The sequence below is a fragment of the Stegostoma tigrinum genome, chromosome 2 (genome assembly GCF_030684315.1).
Source record: "Stegostoma tigrinum isolate sSteTig4 chromosome 2, sSteTig4.hap1, whole genome shotgun sequence".
Lineage (NCBI taxonomy): Eukaryota > Metazoa > Chordata > Chondrichthyes > Orectolobiformes > Stegostomatidae > Stegostoma > Stegostoma tigrinum.
In genome coordinates, this window is record NC_081355.1 from 120,183,641 (window position 1) to 120,205,399 (window position 21,759).

A 21,759-nucleotide genomic window follows, 5' to 3' on the forward strand; every position below is an offset into this window, starting at 1 on the left:
CAAGTTGAATCAGCAATATAAATCATAAAGTCCTTGGTAAGTTAAATACTGATTAGTTTCTTTCTTGTTTAATGTCTTCCATTTCAGTTTTCTTGTGAAATTTTTATGAGACTATCAGTGCAGAGGTGGCCTTTGTCAGAGTTACACTGTCTTTCTGAATACAGATCTTAGATATTCATTGATAATCTTTGCAAATGTGACTTAAATTTATTTAACATCTAGAGTACAGAAAATAAAGGATGTCATCCAATCATTTTGCAAACTGTACAAAAAGCTGATTAAATTTATAGCTGAACTGAGTCTGCACATCATTGATAATGTACTTACTACTCCTTTATTTGTCCTCTATCCTACTGAAATTTCAGTAGCAGGGGTCACTAACTTTGCTGACTGCATGAAAGCTTAATAGAATATGCCATTCATGATTACTGGAGCCCATGCTGCTATACAATTTACAGTTTTGAAGCTTACACTAGCTAATGTGGCCTGTTTTGATACTCAGAATTTGGGGTCAGGGTTTGGCAGAGTGCAGTGGATGGCTCACTGGAGTTGAAGTACAGCGGTAATGTATGTCGCACTAATATATTACTTTCACAGTTAAAAATAAATGAACGATTTTAGCTTCAAGCTTTCAGAACATCACAGAATCATACATTGCAGGTGAGGGCATTCAGCCTATCAATTCTGTACCATCGAAACAACATTACGACATGTGGTGTGCTCATCCAAATACTTTTTAAATGTTGAAACTTTGCCTGCAGTGCATTCAATGGTGTTATGATCACTGAATCCCCCACTATCAACATTCTAGGGGTTATCATTGACCAGAAACTCACCACATAAACAGAGTGGCTATGGAAGCAGGTCAGGAGCTAAGAATACTGTAGCAAGCGACTCACCTCCTGACTCCTCAAAGCCATCTACAAGGCACAAGTCAGGAGTGTGATGGAATACTCCCCACCTGCCTGGATGATTGCACCTCCAACAACACTGAAGAGGCTTGACATCATCCAGGACAAAGCAGCCCACTTGATTGGCACTGCATCCACAAGCATCCATTCCCTCCACCACCAATGCTCAGTAGTAGCAGTCTGTATTATCTATAAGATGCATTGCAGAAATTCACCAAATATCCTCAGGCAACACCTTCTAAATCCATGACCACTTCCAACTGGAAGGACAAGGGCATCAGACATATGGGAACACCACTACCTCCAAGTCATCTACCATGCTGTCTTGGAAATATTATGACCGTTTCTTCACTGTTGCTGAGTCAAAATCCTAGAATTCCCTCTCTAATAGTATTGTGGGTCAACCCAGAGGAGGAGGACTGCAGTGCTTCAAGGAGGCAACTCACCATCATCTTCTCAAGGGCAGCTAGGGATGGGCAAGAAATGCTGGCCAGCCAGTGACGCCCACATCCCACACATGAATAGAAAGAAAAACAAAATCCAAAAAAAAGCAATTACTAATATTAATTAGATATGCAAATGTGCCCTTCATAGAGCCTTTAATGTGATTCCGTATCTTTAATTTTGATTTCCCAAGACTTGGATAAGTAGATGAATTTCACATAAGACAATTTCAGTACTGCTGTTCTAAGAGCATCAGTGAGTATCAAACTGATATTTCATGATCCTAAACTAGCATTAAAGATAAATATGGATAACCGTGTACTATTTCAGTCCATCTATCTGAAAGAGCCTCTGATACCCAATCCAGTTATTTTAGTTATTCTGTTTTATCACTGACCTTTAATCTACAAAGATCATAACGTGTCTCCATTTTTTTTGTTTATAACTTCCTCTGACATTAGGTGTAAAAAATAAGGCTGAAGCATTTGCAACAACTTTAGCTGGAGGTGCTGACTGGATGATCCATCATGGCCAGTTCCAGAGTTCCCAATATCAGAGATGCCAGATGTCAAACTGTTCAATACAATTCACTCACTTGTCTTAAAGTTGCCTTAGTTTCAGAGGACCATCAGGCTGCTTTCTCATTAGAGAGAGACCACTGGTAGTAATTTAACCAGATGGTCACTACAACTGGAAAGAGGATTGGCTGACTGGCAGATGGCAAAGTGTAGGGACAAAGGGGTCTTTTTTAGGATGGCAGCCAGTGACTAGTGGAGTTCCATAGGGGTCCATGCCGGGACCCACAACTATTCATGTTACACATTGACAGCCTGGACGAAAGAACTGAAGGCATTGTTGCCAAGTTTGCAGATGACACAAAAAGAGGTGGAGGGACAGATAGTGTTGAGAAAGCAGAAGGACTTGGACAGGTAGGAGAATGAGCAAAGAATTGGCAGACGGAACACAATGTGGGAAAATGTGAGGTTATGCACTTTGGTAGAAAGAATAGAGGCATAGACTATGTTCTAAATCGAGAAAGGCTGTGGAAATCTGAAGCACATAGGGATGTTGGTGACCTAGTTCAGGGTTCTCTTAAGATTAGCATGCAGGTTCACTTGGCAGGCAGGAAGGCAAATACAATTTTAGCATTCATTTCAAGAGGGCTAGAATGTAAGAGAAGAAATGCATTTGGAATATTGTGAACAGCTTTGGGCCCCGTTTTGGAAGTTTTGGAACTTGGGGGTGGTGGTGTTCCCGTATAGCTGATGTCCTTGTCTTTCTAGATGAAAGTGGTCATGGGCTTAGAAGGTGCTGTCTGGGGACCTTCGGTGAATTTCTGCAAAGCATCTTGTAGATGGTACACATTGCTGCTACTGAGCAGGGGTGGTGGAGAGAGTGAATGCTTGTGGATACAGTCCCAATCAAGTGGCTTGCTTTGACCTGGATGGATGTGCTGGCATTGGAGGGAATCCAAGGGAGGTTTGCAAGAATGATTCTGGGAAGGAAGGGCTCATCATATGAAGAGTGGTGAGGACTTTGGGTCGGTATTTGATGGAGTTTAGAAGGGTGCAGTGGGATCTGTTTGAAATTTACAGAATATTGAGAGGCCTGGATAGAGTGGATAAGCAGATTTTTCCACTAGTAGAAGAGACCAGGACCCAAGGGCGCAGGCTCAGATTGAAGGGCTGACCCTTTAGGACTGAGACAAGAAGGAATTTCATTAGCCAGTAGGTAGTTAATCTTTGGAACTCATTGCCCCAGGTGGCTGCAGAAGCCAAGAAATTAAATGTGTTTCAATTAGAGATAGGTATTTGATTGATAATGGAATCAATGATTATGGGGAGATGAGAGGAAAATGGGGTTGATAAAAATATCAGCCGTGATCGAATGGCAGAGCAGACTTGATAGGCTGAATGGCTTAATTCTGGTTCTGTTGGAACCAATCAACATGGGTGAGTCTTAAATGAATACTTCTCATCTGTATTCACAGAGGAGTAAAACATTGCAGCTTGGGTATATGATTTGGGTTGGTGATGTTCTAGAACATGTTAAGAATAATAAGGATGAGGTATTTAATGTTTTGGCAGGCATACACCGTAAAACCATAAGGCCAGATGAGATATATCTCAGGCTGCTATGGGAGGCGAGGGAGGAGATTGTTGGGGCTCTGGCAGATGCATTTAAAACTTTGCTGGCCATAGGTGAAGTTCCAGATGACTGGAGAGTAGTCCACATGGTTCCTTTGTGTAAGATGGGTAGCAGGGATTGGTCAGGTAATTTGTCTGACGCCCGTGTTAGGGAAATTATTGGAAAAAGTTTTAAAGGACAGGATTAATCAATACTTGGAAACATGGGGATTGATCAGTGATAGTCAGCACAGATTTGTTAGAGGGAGATCCTGTCTGGCTAATTTAATTGAGTTTTTGAAAATGTGACTAAATATATTGATTGAGGGTAGTGCAGTTGATATAGGGGGTTTACAAAGATTTCATTAATGCATATGACAAGGTCCAATGTGAACAGTTGGTCCAAAAGATAAGACCCCATGGGATCTGAGGCAAGTTGGCAAAATGGATCCAAAATTGGTTTACATATACAAGGTCAAAGGTGATAGTGAAGAATTGTTTTTGTAATTGGAAGCCTATGAACAGTGCTGGGACTCTTGCTGTTTGTTACATACGTTAAAGACTTTGATTTGAATATAGAATGTGTAATTAGTAAGTTAGCAGATGCCACAAAAATTGGGGTGTTGTTGATAGTGAAGTGAATGATCTCAAGCTGCAGTGTGATATTGATCAGCTGGTAAATTGGCAGAGCAAAGCAGATGGAATTTAATCCCTGTAATATGAGTGAAGCATTTTGAGAAGTCTGATAAGGGGGGGATATACACAGTGAATGCTAAGTCCTTAGGAATACTGAGGAACAAAAGGACCTTGGCATACAAATCCATAGATCCCTGAAGTTGTCAGCAGATAGAGTGGTGAAGAAGGCCTATGAGACTTGCCTTCATGAGCCACAGCACAGAGTAGAGAAACAAGGAATTCTTGTTACAATTTTCTAAAACAGTGATTTGGCCACCGATGGAATACTGTGTGCAAATTGAATCACAATACTGTTGGAAGGATGTGATTATGCTGGAAAGGGTGCAGAGGAGATTCACCAGCATGTGGCCTGGGGTGAAAAGTCTCAGTTATAAGGAGAGATTGGATAGACTGGATTTGTTTTCCTTGGAGCCAAGGAGGCTGAGGGAGTATCTGATTCAGATATACAAATTTAAGATAGAGTAAATCATGAGAATCTCTTTCCCTATGGCAGACATGTCTAAGAGAAGAGGGCATGAGGATAAGGTGAGGTGTAACTGATTTGAGGAAGATTTGAAACAAGATTTGAGGAAAGATTTTTCCACGCAGAGGATGGTAAATGTATTTTGTTTTAATTCAGTCATGGAACAAGGGCAGTTAGCATTGGACAACAAATGTAAGGCCAGTGAGGCTAATTACCCAGAAGGCAGTTAAGAGTCAACCCCATTGCTGTGAGTCTGGAGCCACACGTAGGATAGACCAGGTAAGGACGACAGTTTCCTTCTCTAAAGGACATTAGTGAACCGGCTGGGTTTTTCCTGACAATTGTCAATGGATTCATAGTCATCATTGGACTCTTAATTATAGATTTGTATTGAATTCAAATTCCACCGTCTGCCCTGGCAGGATCCAAACCCAGGTCACCTGAACATTACCTGGGTCTTTGGGTAAACAGTCCAGTGAAAATATAACCAGGCAGGAAGCATGTTTCCGCTGATGGGTGAGTCTAGAACCAGAGGACACAGTTTAAAAATAAGTAGTAGGCCATTTAGGACAGAGTTGAGGAAAAACTTCTTCACCCAGAGAGTGGTGGATATATGGAATGCTCTGCCCCAGAAGGCAGTGGAGGCTGACTCTCTGGATACTTTCAAGAAAGAGATGGATAGAGCTCTTAGAGATAGCTGAATCGAGGGTTATGGGGATAAGGCAGGAACAGGGTACTGATTGTGGATGATCAGCCATGATCATAATGAATAGTGGTGCTGGCTCGAAGGGCCGAATGGCCTGCTCCTGCACCTATCATCTATTGTCAGTCCATTGTCTCCATCATATTTTCAAATATATAGAATATGCTGCCCGACAGGATGGTGGAGGCAAGTACTCTTGCAACATTGAAGAAGCATCTGGATACGTACTTAAAATGCTATGGCATTTAGGCTCTGGAGCAAGTGCAGGTAAATTAAAACAATGTAGAATAGAATTCCTACAGTATGGAAATGAGCCCTTTGGCCCAACAAGTCCACACTGACCCTCAGAGCACCTCCTAATCTACACATACCTGAACACTACAGGCAAGTTAGCATGGCTAATCTACCTTGCCTACACATCTTTAGACTGTGGGAGGAAACCAGAACACCCAGAGGAAACCCACACAGACACAGAGAGAATGTGCAAACTCTACAGAGACAGTTGTCTGAGGGTGGAATTGAACTCAGGTCCCAGGTGATATGAGACAACAGTGCTAACCACTGAGCCATTGTGCTGTGGTTTGATGTTTGTTGGTTGGCATGGACATAGTGGGCTGGAGGGCTTGTTTCTATTCTGTGTGACTCAAATGCCATACTCTGCATAACAATGTTGAGCAGCTAGAATTTCAATTAAAGGATAAACAAGGCACAGATATAACCATGATAACAAGGTGCAGAGCTGGATGAACACAGCAAGCTAAGCAGCCTCTTAGGGGAAGGAAAACTGTTGTTTTGGGCCTAGACCCTTCAGGGGTTGTCTCAGATTCTCCAGCATCTGCAGCTCCTATCATTTCATAAATATACACCATCTGTGTTCGATTCTGGCAGCATTGAAGAGGGCCCTGTTGTGGTGCGGAGCTATTGTCCCTGCCCCCTGGACCAGCAAGGCCTGGGCTCATGTCTCTGAATAAGTTGACCTGATAAATCGGTTAAAAAGAGAAAGCATCCTTACTTGCCCTTATTTTTGTCCAGAACGCCCTTATTAAGGAAAGTTTACTTAAGTTGCAGGTAAATAGCTTTTCTGATGAAGGGTCTAGGCCCGAAATGTCAGCTTTTGTGCTCCTGAGATGCTGCTTGGCCTGCTGTGTTCATCCAGCTCCACACTTTGTTATCTCGTATTCTCCAGCATCTGCAGTTCCCATTATCTGTGATCACAACTTTATTTAAATTGCATTAGTGTTTGCATTATTTTGGAGTATTTGCAATGACCACTCATCCCACAAAACTCTCCTATATCGGAGGAGGTTTCAAATTGCAGCACCGGATAAAATAGGGTGTTTTTTCTCAGTTACTCATTCGTGGAACGTGGACGTTGCTGGCTGGCCAGTATTTATTGCGTGTCTCTGTAATTTTGTAAATGTTATCCAAAGTGAAAAGTCTAGGTTGACTAAAAGATTTTTTTTCATTCAATGCTGGTTCATTTTGTGCTGTTAATCTTTGAATCTGAATCTGAGAGAATCCTTGTGTTGACTGCATGCATGGTGGATTTTGTAAGTTAAAATTAATTTTTAACAGAAAGTAATTGTTCCTGGTAGTCAGGAGCATCTTAAGTTAGTCATTTAAACATCCAGACGCAATTGTATGACTGGCAATATTATCAAACCTTGTGGCTAACACTAAATGGAAATGTATGTCTAGGAGTGAACAAAAGCTTTTGCGTCATTTTGGTTGTTAAGTCATTAATAAACTAATCAAGCACAATGCAAATCATAGCTTCAAAGTTAGAATGTAAGATTAAATCTAAAGATTTGGTTCCAGAATATTATCTCTGCACCATGTTGTTATGTTTTTTGTATATAAATAGCTACTTGAAGATTTGTACATTACAAAATAAAACGTTTTGTCTCTATTACCTGACATGATACTTGAAAGGCAGAAATTAAAACAACAAAACAGCTTTGGTTTAACTGTTATTAAATTAATTCCAGTTCTAGTTATCTTTAAAGGAGTCTTCTTATGATTCTGACCAGTGAATCCTTTCTCAGCTTCAAATATCACACAAAAAAATTAACTTTTGCCTTTAATGACTGGTTCAAGGTACAGGCTGGGGTCAAGTTTAAAAGAGATGTGTGAGGCATATTTTTCAAATAAGGTGTGGTGAGTGCCTGGAATGCGCTACTAGAGGAGGTAGTGGGAGCAAACAGAACAGCAGTATTGAAGAAACACCTGGATGAGTACCTGATTAGACGGATATGGATCCTGTAAGTGAAGACAGTTTTAGTCTGGAAGGGCAAAATGTGTTGGCGCTGGATAAAGCCGAAGGGCCGGTTTCTGTGCTGTACTGTTTTTTTGTTCAAGACAACTCAAAATGTAAAACTTTTCTTTAGCCAGTGATCCACTTCAAATTAAAGTTCCTCCAGCGATTGAATACTTCAGGGTTGCAATCAGGGGGTAAATTATGAAGTTGTTGGAACAAATAAATGAGAAATGGGTATTATTTAAAATCTGCTTCTTTTAATTCTAAGAAATCCTCCCAAATTCAGCCATCTACCACAATGCGTTTTTTCAGCTCAAGTGTACCTTCCAGTAACCACCATATTCAGAATGCCAATCTCATTACTCCTCGGTTCATTATGCTGCCACTGTCTGATACCCCTCCTCCAATCTTCATTTGGGAACCTTCCTCAATGCTATGGTTACCCTTCCCGTTAAGATCACATGTGGCACCTCAACGTCATTCTTTACTATTCTCTGTAACTTTGCCAATTATGCTATGCCACATTAACTTTACTCTCAAAGTCAGGATTATTTTTCAACATTACGTGCCACATTGCGCTCCACTGCTGCTGTGAGCTTGGTGAGTAGTTACATTCATATGAACTTTTATTTAGTAGGAGTAGGCTGTCCAGTCCTTTAAACCTGCTCCATCATTCACTAAGATCATAGCTAGTCTGATAGCTGCAAATTCTTGTCTATCCCTATGTTTATGAAGAAACTTCCTACATGTCCCTTAAACATATTCATAGACCGTGCTTCCACTGTCTTTTGCGGAATACAGTTCCACAGACTCCACAGACTTATGATCTCCAGAGACAAAACAAAACTTGCCTCGTTTAAATGGGGAACCCCTTGCATTTGAATATCTTTGTTTTAAATTTATGCTGTTCTGGATTTTGTTGCTCTTCAGGCAGGTCTCGATTTCCCTCTCACTGAATTCAAAAATGCTATAGTCCTTGACAAAAGTAGAAATTCATGGAAAATCTAGAGCTTTTCCAGCAATTTCTACTTTTGTTTCTGATTCACAGCGTCCACAATTCTTTCAGTTTTTATTGCAATAGTCCTATCTCACTCTCAAACTGAGTCTTATGATCTTTCTGTGAAACTTAATGCATACTCCTTGATTCTTGCAGGTATAACATTGTTCCTGTAGCACCCAGTGCCTACCCCTTAGCAAATTGACCCAGGTTTAAAAGTTCACAAAAATATTATGTGCACCCATAAATATATTAATTAATATTTGGATGACACATTTTCAAAATGTAAGAAAAATAAATTTATGATCTCAGTTGAGAGCAATAACTTCTTAAAAAATTAAATTCAGAAGTTTCAATTATTTACTACAAGAATGAAGCCCCAAAATCCCATGTTTAAGTCAAAAAGAGATAATATGATATTTGAACAAACAAATACAAAAATGAAAACAAAACAATGAACTGCAGGTGCCAGAAATCTGAACAGAGCCAAAATTGCTACAGAACCTCAGCAGGTCTGGCAGTGTCTATGGAGAGAAAACAGAGTTAACTTTTTGAATTTGCTGAAAAGGGTCACTGGACTTGAAACATTAACTCTGGTTTCTCTCCACAAATACTGCCAGACCTGCTGAGTTTTACGCGCAATTTCTGTTTTTGTTTCAGACTATTAAATACTACCTTGGGTACTTCCTATAATCTAACATTCAGAATTAGATGAAATCAGATCAGAATAAGGTAAAATGAATCAACAAGTAAATTTGTGGTGTTTGATAAACTATAACTTACACATTGACATGTAAAGCTAAGATTAATTTTATGAATTGGTTCACCAGTTAACAGCATATATGATATCAGTCTTGATCACAAATTCCCTCAAAACATGGGTACAGTCTTCACCACAAATAGCACGTGTCTGTATAACTTTGTTTATGATTTCTGAATGATATAGATCCACTGATATTGTCTTCAAGTAACACAGCTGCATCAGCTCAGTTTGTATAGTTTTAACAAGATTTGGTTCACAGACTCAGTTTTCTTATATATTGGGAGTGTTGGTGTTTGTTTTTCAATGTTCACATTTCAGTTAGGATCTGTCTCAAAAACACAAGCTTTGTAACTACATATCAATATGAAGATTATTATCTAACTTAAATTCAACAATATCCACTTGTAGCGTGGAGGGGGATCTTTGTTCCTGGCTAAATTTGAAACATTATTGTATTGTTAGGAAGTGTGCACTGATAATCAGACCCAACTATTCCACAAGCTGTCATTAAATGTATAAAATCTCAAAAGGACCACCAAAATGACCAATTTGCCTGACTGACTGCTACTCAGGATCATCTTGGCATATTGTCATGTTGTCTATTGTAATTGAGGTCTGCCACTTGAATAGAGGTAAAATCTGCAGCTTTTCTGACACCAAATGAATAGATGTGTCAGATTGATCACATGCATTGTCTGCTTGGAGTCTACAAACTGTGACATTGTAGTTAACAGTTGTACCTCAAAAACAGGCTTGCATGCTATGGATGGAAATTTGGACATCATTCCTTGGTTGCTTCTCTTTTCATGGTGCTCTAGAGAATTATATTGCAAGTTCACTTGACAGTTATCAGATCAACCATGATCTCAATGAATGGCAGCCTGGACTCAGGCTAAATGACCTACTTCTGCTCCTATGTCATATTTATTTGAATCTGAACCTGTACCTTTGTGACAACAACTGTTTCTCAATTGGTCAATGGTTTCATCTGAATACTATCCTTTTTATCCTGAAATTGACTCTGGATAGTTGATTGGATTTGATTCTTTGCAATTCATTGTTTTCCAAAACACCAAGAAGTTTGACTGCCTGTTTAGCTTTATTAGCAATGTGTTGATCTGTGAAGTGAAAATTAATTCCTTTTTTTAAAGAAGCCATTCAGCCCTTTGAGCCTGTTCTGCCAATCAATATGATCATGGCTGATGATCCAACTCAGTATCCTTTTCCTGCTTTCTCTCCACATCTGTTAGCACTAAGAACTGTAGTAAACTTGTTCTTGAAAACATTGTATTTTGCACTCGATATTCTGGCCAAGAAGCCTTTGCCCACACTCCTATTGATACTGAACTTGAGTCTGGATTGTAAGCATTCTGTTATACTACTTATATGATTGACTGGCTGACATACTAACTTGTTGACTGCCTGCTGACTTGCTGAATGTACAGAGAGTAAGATAGTGACCTCATACTAGCATGTCAGATACTGTGGTGAAATCTGGCTTGTCTTAAAGATGTAGTGCCTTTCTAAGAACTGCGCACTAACGCAGTAGCCACAATGTTTATATGCTTGGCCCAGTTCAATCCTGACTAAATGGTAACCCCCAAGGTGTTAATAATGGCAGATTTAGCATTTGTAATGTCATTGGAGTGGCCCAGTGCTCTCACACATAACTGTATGCATGCACAGACATGCACACCCTCATGGCACACAGAAGTTCCTTTTATGTGGTCATGAAATCTATTACACTGTTTTTCCCTCTGACTGGTTATTAACTGATTGTTGAGATAGCCACTTATAGCCGGCAAAATAATTTTAACTTGCATGCACCTTAGTTATAGTAAACAGAGGCTGGAAGCAGAATTTTTCTGCCACGTTACAATACACTTGCTGACTGTAAATATCTGAAATACTAAAGAAGATTCCTTCACTAGACAAGTAGAAAATCTTTATTTTCCACTTTTTTGTATTTCTGATGAATAGGTTGTAATTTATAAAATATTTTTGTAACATTTGGTATTTATTTTGCATCTACAATATCCCCTCATTCTATCCATTTTCTGCATGTGGAATGGATCATAATTAAGTATTAAGACAGGGACATTGCTGTTCTGATCAACTGTGCTCTGTCATTCATCTGAATTTGGGACATTGACACTTCTGCTGTTCAACTGAACATTCTGAACATGACAGCAGAGGATAGGTACAGTGATGGGAGCTATATTAACTCTTCAGGTGCTACTGTGAAGAATCAGATTTGAAATCTAAGAAAATCCTGAAAAGACTAAATGGTTACTTTCAAGGACCTGGGATAGGTATACTAACATGGCATAGCCCAGCTGTTTGCATTCTCCGGTCAAAGTTATTGCATGATCTTCCCTGTTCTGGCAGGAATATTGGATATCTACCACTTGTTGAGACTTACTTTCTTGGTTTTGGTAGGATATAGAAAGTGCTCTACTCTTGTGCAATGACATACTGGTAGTTTATTCCATGCAGTGTTGAGCCATAATTAACCAGTTAGCATTAATCCACTAAATTTAATGCAGAAGTATCAAGTGAAAGAAGTAAATAGCCCAGAAGGGAACCAGTTGTTAAAAGATAATGCTGATTTGCATGGGGCTTCAAATCTTCTTCAAAGTATAGCTGTAAACACCAGAGGCTCTTTTTTTTCACAACAAACCATGTTAAACTACAAATGAGAAGTGTTTCTGTTTCTCTCTTCGCAAATTCATTCATAATTAGTCCCCAAGCTACTTCTTTTGCACACTGGTCACGTTGTGCCTTTGATTAGTTGTGTAATGTCAGATTATATCGGTGTGTCTTTTTGAACAATGTACTTCATTCCCTTTAGTGCAAAACTGCAGTTCTAACACCCTTGGGTAAAGTGTCAATTTGTTACTAGTTTTTAGCATTGGAGGCAATTACTTCAGACCTCATTCTCTTTTCAGTTGCTGCTTTTCAGCACAGCATCTTCCTGATAGTACATTTAGTGACATTTCCATGGAAACCTAAGGAAATTGGTGCTGTGCAGACAAAAAGAATAGCAAAGAATTTCCAGTTACATCAGTAGTTCTCGAATGGATTGTAATGATGTTTGTAATTTACATATTTTCCAGAGAAGCAACATTAGTTTAAATTGTGACCATTTGTCTCTTGAATAAAACAAAACTAGTCCCAAAAGCTAGAGGCAACAGCTGAACTTTGTCATCTCCTTATGTAATATGTTTCCCAGTTCTGCCTGTGAAAAGTCCAACATAATCTAATGATCCACATTATTTGAACATATCTCAACAATATTTGGTGATAAGTTATGAAATCATTATTGGTTGAAATAATGTCATCAAAATTTTACACCCTCTTCAACTGTTGTATTTTTCATGCGTATCATCTTGACAGACTTGAATCAGAACTTGATGGTATTGTGCTTAATGTGCTGTGATGCCAGAAAGAGGGGTCAGGTCAGCAGAGCAAGATAGGAATGGAGCACTTTGTTAAAATTTCAGAACTTTGGGCACTGTTTTACGTGTTTGTTTCAGATAAAGATTGAGATGAGTCAGCTTTCCTCATATCAGTACACTGTCTGTGGTCTGCTATCACAGCTGCTTTGATTGGTAATGTTTGTAATTGTTTGTGGGATGCATGTGATATGTCTCAGCCAACTATAGGGACACACCACTAATTGCCCTTGAATAGGTGGTAGTGGGCTATCTTCTTGAATCACTACAATCCATGCGGTGTAGATATATCCGTAGTAATGTTCGGGAGGGAATTTCAGGATTTTGACCCAGTGACAGGGAAGAAACAACAATATTGTTCTAAATTGGTATAGAGTGTGGCTTGGAGAGGAACTAGCAGGTTTCCTTTTATTTGCTGTCCTTGGTCTTCTAACTGATAGAAGTTGCAGGTTTGGAAGGTGCTGTTGAAGGAGCCTTGGTGAGTTGTTGCAGTGCATTTTGTAGGTAGTGTACACTGGTACTGTCGTATTGGTGGTGAAGGGAGTGAATGATAAAAGTGTTAGATCAGGTAACAATCAACAAATTTCTTTTATCCTGGACAGTGTTGAGCTTCTTGTGTGTTGTTGGAACTACACTTATTCAGGCAAGTGTGGCATATTCCCTTGCACACCTGATTTATGTTCCATGCATGCAAGTGGCTTTGAGGAGCCAAGAGGTGAGTAATTCACCACAGGTATCCCAGCTTCTGACCTGCACTTATCTGCTGTTCCATTTCAATTTCTGTTCATTGATATCCCCAGCATGTTGATAATGAAGGGATTTTGTCATGGTAATGCTATTGCATGTCAAGAGGGTTGATTAGATTTTCTCTTGTTGGAGATTATCGTTACCTGGCACTTGTGTCACATGAATGTTACAGGCCACTTACAGACCCAACCTTGCGTGGCACATAGACATGAAAGGTCACGAATAAAACAGTTAGTGATGGATGGTGATAGTTGACAGCCAGAATTGGGTAGTTAACAACATTGTGAAATATTACTTTGACCAAATTAGATACAAACAGCACATGTTCTTCCCTGAAGTACATTAATGGACCAGATGGGTTTTTAAAACAAATTCTGAGAGTGTCATGGCCACGATTACTAAGACTAACTTTTAATTCCAGGTTAATTAATTCATTGGATTTTAAATTCCACCCGCTGCCATGGTAGGATTTGAAATGTTGTCCCTGGAAATTACTTGACTGATGACAAGGTAATGGAGATTTTCTCTTTAAAATTGGTCATAGGAGAAAAACAAACTGGCCGTGATTGTGTTGGTGGCAAGAGGGAGGGGAGGAAACAATGCTGGTGCTCGCAGTGGTGGAAGTTGACACAGTGAGCTCCAGCTGCAATGACACAACACAGCATTTCAGTAGATAGAGATAATGGGAACTGCAGACGCCGGAGAATCCAAGATAACAAAGTGTGAAGCTGGATGAATACAGCAGGCCAAGGAGCATCTCAGGAGCACAAAAGCTGACGTTTCGAGCCTAGATCCTTCATCAGAGAGCATCAAACAGCGTTCCAGTAGTAGTTTTTCTGAGTAATGCGTTGGGGAGACCTATATTATTTAAGTAAACCGTATGTTTAATTTGAATTACTGGAGTTTCCATAGACATTCCGTGTATTACCTTTTCCAGAATGGTATTCCTTTCCCTGTACTCCAACAATTGACTTTGGAACCATCTGATTCTCTGTCTTCATGATGTATTAAAGCCATTTTAGAATTTAGTAGCCATTTCTGGGCATCACATTATGAAAGCACAGTATCATCAAGTTCTAATCTGATTCAAGTCTGTCGAGATGATACCCATAAAAAGTACAACAGTTGAAAAGGATATAAAATTTTGATGACATTATTTCTAACCAATAATGATTACGGGCAATTTTCTTGACAGTCTCAGAATATAACTTTTGTCATTATGGTGGATATTAGTGGTTCTTGTAGTTCGAGGTTGGATTTGGACCATAATCGAGCAAGTAGACATTACAAAAGGGTGAAAGATAACAATGGTGGGAGACATAAAATCAATGATGGAAGAGGGACCTTTGTGGCAATGTTTTAGGAGATTTTGAAATAGATAGTGTGTAGACAATGCCACTGCTTATTTTGAAGGTACAACAAAGCAGCCTGTCAAGTAAGTCATTGTCAATGACCATGAGGTTACAGAATCATAGAGTTGTACAGCATGGAAACAGATCTTTCAGGCCAACTTGTGCATGCTGACCAGACATCCAGTATTTGGTCAATATCCCTCTAAACGATTCCTAATCATATGACCGTCCAGATGCCTCTTAAATGTTGTAATTGTACCAGCCTCCACCACTTCCTCTGGCAGCTCATTCCATACATGCACCACCTTCTGCTAGAAAAATTTGACCCTTAGGTACCTTTTACATCTTTCCCTTCTCACCTTATAACTATGCCCTCTAGTTTTGAATTACCTCAACCTGGGGAAAAGACAATGAACAAAGAACAAAAAAAATTACAGCAGTGGACCAGGCCTTTTGGCCCTCCAAGCCCTTTTGCTGCCTGTCACAACTAAAACCCCTGCCTTTCTGGGGGCCGTATCCCTCTATTCCCATCCTATTCATGTATTTCTCAAGACACCCTTTAAAAGTCACTATCGTATCTGCTTCCACGACTTCCCCTGGGAGTGAGTTTCAGGCACCCACCACCCTCTGTGTAAAAAACTTTCCTCGTACCTCATCTTTAAACCTTGCCGCTCACACCTTAAACCTATGGCCCCTAGTAACTGACTCTTCCACCCTGGGAAAAACCTTCTGACTGTCCACTCTGTCCATTGACCTTCATAATCTTATAGACCTCTATCAGGTTGCCCGCTCAACCTTTGTCATTCCAGTGAGAGCAACCCAAGTTTCTTCAACCTCTCCTCGTAACTAATGCCTGCTATACAAGCCAACATCCTGGTAAACCTTTTCTGAACCCTCTCCAAATCTACCACATCCTTCTGCTAGTGTGGTGACCAGAATTGAACACAATATTCCAAACAACAACAACAACAAAAACAAAGTTGCTGGAAAAGCTCAGCAGGTCTGACAACATCTGTGGAGGAGAGAAAAGAGTTAACGTTTCTGGTCCACTGACCCTTCCTCAGAACTGTGCTCTATACAACTGCAACATTACCTGCCTATTTTGAAACTCAGTGCCCTGGCCAATGAAGGCAAGCTTGCAATATGCCATGCTGTCTACCTTTTTCACCTACGTTGCTACTTTCCATGACCTGTTGTAGCTATACACCTAGATCCCTCTGCCTATCAGTATTCTTAAAGATTCTGGCATTTACTGTATAATTTCCATTTGGATTAGACCTTGGCTATTCACCCTATCCATGCCTCTTATGATTTTACAAACTTCTATGAGGTCATCCCTCACTCTGATGCTGCAGGGAAAGTAGCCCCAGCCTATTCAGGTTCTACCTATAGCACAAACCTCCAAGGCTGGCAACATCCTTGTAAATCTTTTCTAAATGCTTTCAATGTTCACGTTATCTTTCCTATAGCAGGGAAACTGGAATTGAATGCACTATTCCAAAACTGGCCTAATCAATGTCCTGTACAGCTGCAGAATGATCTCCCAACACCTATACTCAATCCAATGACCAACAAAGGCAAGCAATATCAAATGCCTTCCTCACTGTCCTGTCTCCATTGACTTTCAAGGAACTATAAACCTGCACTGCAAGAACAAAAACAGAAGTTGCTGGAAAAGCTCAGCAGGTTTGGCAGCATCTGTGAAGAAAAAAATGAGTGTTAATGTTTCGGATCTGGCGACCCTTCCTCAGAACTCTTTTTTTTCTTTTTCTTCTGGCTAGGTGGGTCAATAGTTATTAATAAGGGACTGTTAGTGACTAACAATAGGTAATATGTAATGGCAGGCTATGTGATAACAAGGCCTGGTGTGTGAAGTAGGGGGCTAGGACTTGGGAGAGTTAGGCCCTAAAATTATTGAGCTCAATATTGAGTCCAGATGGCTGCAGGGTCCCCAAGTGGAAAATGAGGTGTTGTTCTTCCAGCTTGCGTTGAGTTTCACTAGAACACTGCAGCAAGCCAGAGATAAAGATGTTGGCCAGGGAGCAGGGTGGTGCATTAAAGTGGCAGGCAACAAGATGCTCAGGGTATTTTTTGCCAGCAGAACGTAGATGTTCTGCAAAGCGGTCGCCCAGTCTATGCTTTGTAGAGGAGACCACTTTGTGAGCAGCAAATGCAGTAGACCAGATCCTGGGAAATGCTGATGAAGTGCTGCTTCACCTGGAAGGTATGTTTGGGCCCTTGGATAGTGGGGAGGGAGGAGGTAAATGGGAAAGTGTTGCGCCTTTGCTGTTTGTAGGGGAAGGTGCTGTGGGGCTCTGGAGGGATGTTGGGAGTGAATGAAGGGTGGAAAGAGGGAACGGTCCCTGCAGGAGGCAGACAACGGAGGGGAGTGGAATATGTGTCTAGTGGTGGCATCTTGCTGGACGTGGCAGAAATGGCATATGATGATCTTCTGGATATTGATGCTGGTGGGATGGTAGGTAAGGACAAAGGGAACCCTATTGCTGTTGTGGGAGGGAAGATAAGAGGTGAGGGCGGAAGTGCAGAAGATGGGTCAAACCTGGTTGAAGGCCTGTTGACAATAGTGCTGGGGAATCTTCGTTTGAGGAAGAAGGTGGACATTTTGGAGACTCCCTTGTCAAAGTTGGCCTCATCTGAACAACTGCGATGGAGACAGAGAAACTGTGAGAATTTGGTGCAGTCTTTACAGGAAGTTGGGTGTGAGGATGTATAGTCCAGGTAGCTGTGGGAGTCAGTGGGTTAGCAGTGGATATTAGTGGCCAGTCTATCCCCAGAAACGGAAGCAGAAATGTTGAGGAAGGGAAGGGAGGTGTCAGAGATAGACCAGGTGAAAGTGAGGGCTGGGAGGAAATTGGAAGTGAAATCGATAAACTTTTCCAATTCTGGATGAGGGAGGGAAGCAGCACCGATAATATCATCAATATATCAGAGAAAGTGTTGTGGGTGGGGGCTGGAATAGGACTGCAACAAGGAATGTTCCATGTACCCCATGAAGAGACAGGCATAACTGGGGCCCATGCAGTACGCATGACCACCCCTCCGACCTGAAGAAAATGAAAGGAGTTAAATGAGAAGTTGTTGAGGCTGAGCACGTGGTCAGCCAAGTGGAGGAGAGTGATGGTGGGTGAGAATGGTTCAGGTCTTTGCTCCAGGAAGATGCTGAGAGCCCTAAGACCCTCCTGATGGGGAATGGATGTGTAAAGGGACTGCATGTCCATGGTAAAGAGGTGACGGCTTGCGCCCAGACAGTCCTGTTCATGGATTTTTGGAAGGAGGTAGAAGCAAGCTATATGGGGCTGGGGGACTATCAGCTTGGAATTAGTGGGGGTGGGGGTGGGGGAAGTCACCAGACGAAATGGAATCAGTTACCGTAGTAGATGCAATAGCCTCACATCTCATGTCGAGGTCATTGTCTAAGGGAAGATGGGAGGAGGTATCTGAGAGCTGGCTCTCAGTGTCTGCAATGTAGAGGTCAGTATGCCAGACTGCACCGGCACCACTCTTATCAGAAGGTTTAATAACAAAGTCAGGGTTAGATCTAAGTGCATGGAGTGCAGTCAGTTTGAAGGAAGATAGATTGCATTTGGTGAGGGGGGGTGGTGGTGCAGAGAAATTAAGGCAACCAATACCACCTCGACAGTTCTCAATGAACAGATCAAGTGCAGGTAGAAGGCCAGAGGAAGGGATCCAGGTGGAGGGAGAGAGTTGGAACTGGGCAAAGGGGTCTGTGGGATGGGGCGAGGTGTCTTGCCCAAAGAAATGGGCACAGAGATGAAGATGGTGGAAGAAGAGTTCAACATTGTGTTGTGCCAGAAATTCATTAAGGTGGGGTCGAGGAGGAATAAAGCTGAGGATTTTGCTGAGTACAGAACATTCAGCATCAGAGAGCGAAAGGTTGGGAGGGATAGTGAATACCCGACAGGAGGTGGGGTTGGGAGAGAGGATCACATCAGAGGGAAGGGGAGGAGAGGGAGGTTCCAGAGATCCATGGGTATCTTTGAGTTGTTGCATCTTGTGAGCCTTGATGTCTGAAACGAAAAGAAAAAGTTTCTTATTAGCACAATGAATGAGCCAGAGGATGAAGTGGAACTGTGGAGTGGTGCAAATCTCAGCCAGTGTGTTGTTATTGGAGAGAAAGGTCGAGAATGTGCATGTGACACCACATGGCACTGAGCGTGATGACCTCAGGATGTGGTAAGACTAGCTGTCCATGGAACATTGAACATCACATCTGTGATCCTGGGAGGATTCAAAACATGAGGCATGAAACTTCATTTGGAATCCACGTGGGGTGAGCCTGAGCTGGATGTAGGCACTGAGGAATGTGATATGGCCATGGAAACAAGTTTTGGCAAATACTTGGTCCAAGGTCTCTTTGTTCAGCAACACTACCCAGGACCTCACCATTAAGTGTATAAGCCCTGCCCTGATTTGCCATTCCAAAATGTAACCCCCAAATTAAACTCCATTTGCCACTCCTTGGCTAATTTGCTCATCTGACCAAGGTCCCATTGCACTCTGAGGTATCCTCCTTCGATGTTCACTACGCCACCAATATTGGTGTCATCTGCAAACTTACTAACCATGCTTCCTATGTTCATATCCAAGTCATTTATACAAATAATAAAAAGCAGTGAACCCAGCACCAATCCTTGTGACGCACCACTGGTTAAAGGCCTCCAGTCTGAAAAGCAACCCTCCACCCTCCACTTTTTAACCTCCACCCTCCACTGTCTCCTACGCATCAATCTTGGCAATGCAGTTAGAAGTAAGTAACATAAGTAAAGACTCCTATTTATAGAGCACTTTAATTCAACAGCTCAAGTTAAAATGTTGTTTAAACAAATGTACACAGGCAGTTATGTGATTATTACCAGAAAAACTGTTTTTTGTTGTCTGAAGTTTATTGTAGGATAACAATGGCTCAGACCACTGGAGATAACTTCCCCACTCTTTAAAATAGCACCATGAAATCTTTTGCAACCTCTGAAACAGTTGGATAATGCTTTGGTTTGTTATCTCATCCAAAGGACAGCAACTCCGACAGTACAGCTCTCACTTGGTGTTGCAGCTGATGCATCTGAATAATGTGACACTACATGTAGGAGAAACTAAATATTATTTGTCTGCATGTGGACATGTGTAAGACTAATATAGGTCGATATAACTCCAGATTCCTTTATTCTGTAATTATACAAATGCGTTCTTCTGCACACAAAAGCACCATATTGTGCCAAAATGTCATAAAGCCCTTCACAGTTGATTACAGCTGAAGTGTGCTTCGTGACTGTTATGTAGGGAATTTTCTCAGTATTTTGCTATATTTTCCACTGATATAGCCTAATTAGGCCTCTGTCAACAGGATTTTGATTCCTTAGGGGGGGATAAACATTTCTTCATTTCTGACCTTGATGCTTCAAATGCCTGTTTTGGTATTAAGAAGCTGGGAACTATATTCTTCCTATGTTTATTAGCTTATAATCCTGGTGGAAAAAAAAACATATTGTATCAATTAGAATTTCACCATTTATGATGGTTAATTTTTCTTAAACTAGACTAAATGAATTAAATTAAATTAAATTAAATTAATCTTCCTCATAAACTGGCACTTCGTTATGTATTTTGCCGATATTAACTATAGCAGTAGATGAAGTAAGGTGTGTATCAAATCAAAATCTTGCTGTAGTCTTTGCTACAATGTCTTATTAAACATCAGTTGAAATAAAACTATGGTTTTGGCAGATGCTTGCGTTTTACATTTTCGCTTGGAAAGGTTTGGCAGCATCTGGGGAGAGAAAGCAGCAAACTGAGTTCCTAAGAAACGTCACTAGACCAGAAACCTTAATTATGCTTTCTCTCCACAGATGCTGCCAGATCTGCTGAGATTTTTCAGTAATTTCTGTTTTGCTTCTGATTTCCAGCATCTGCAGTTCTTTGGGGTATTTTAAAATCACTAAGTGTATTTTGGAGTGTTTTTCTTGGCTGATTGAGTTTCCATTTGCATATCTATTTAAATGCTTGCAAACTGTTTTATGTATGCATGACCCCTTTATTTATAGTATAATTATATTTATACACGTAAAATTTAGATACTTATGTAGTGCTTCTGCACCTCTGAGGCCAATCTGTACCTGCAATGTTTCTCTGAATATAGGACCGGATCATACAGATGGTTGAGTTTTGGATGAGATGTTGGTTTGGGATTTCGTCTTTTTTGCTTGCTCTCTGTCTCTGGTATAAGTTGCTTTCAAGGGAGGCTGCATTACAGTTATAGATTTTTACACCTTAGAAAGAAGCCATCCAGACCACCATGTCTATGCGGGTCGTCAAGTGCCTATCCATGCCAGTTCTATTTTCCAATACTTGATTCGTAGCCTTATATGTTATGGTATGTATGTGGTGGTTCTTGCTTCTGTCACCATTTTAGGCAGAAGGTTCCTGGGTGAAAAGATACTTCCTTAAATTCCCTCTGAACCTCCTGAACTTTCCCTTAAATCTCTGCCCTCTGGTTATTGATCCATTTGCTTATAATTTTGTATACCTCAGTCAGATTTTCCCTTGATGTTCTCTGCTCTAAGAAAAACAACACCAGTCTATCTGGTATAAGAGATAATGGGAACTGCAGATGCTGGAGAATCCAAGATAATAAAGTGTGAAGCTGGATGAACACAGCAGGCCAAGCAGCATTTCAGAAGCACAAAAGCTGACGTTTCAGGCCTAGACCCTTCATCAGAGCCTCTGATGAAGGGTCTAGGCCCGAAACATCAGCTTTTGTGCTCCTGAGATGCTGCTTGGCCTGCTGTGTTCATCCAGCTTCACACTTT

At 40.8% G+C, this 21,759-nt stretch overlaps 1 protein-coding gene across 7 annotated transcripts in view; it reads left to right on the forward strand.

Moving 5' to 3' along the window:
• The window catches only part of LOC125462689 (sickle tail protein-like), a 614,365-nt gene that overhangs the window by 151,759 nt on the left and 440,847 nt on the right, over positions 1–21,759 (forward strand). The window contains exon 1 of one of the 7 annotated variants that reach the window (XM_059638907.1): positions 7,502–7,604. The exons of the other annotated variants lie outside the window; for them this stretch is intronic. The gene's annotated coding sequence lies outside the window, so the exon portion shown is untranslated. Of the gene's footprint in view, positions 1–7,501; positions 7,605–21,759 lie in introns of those variants that run through there. 7 annotated transcript variants of the gene reach the window in all.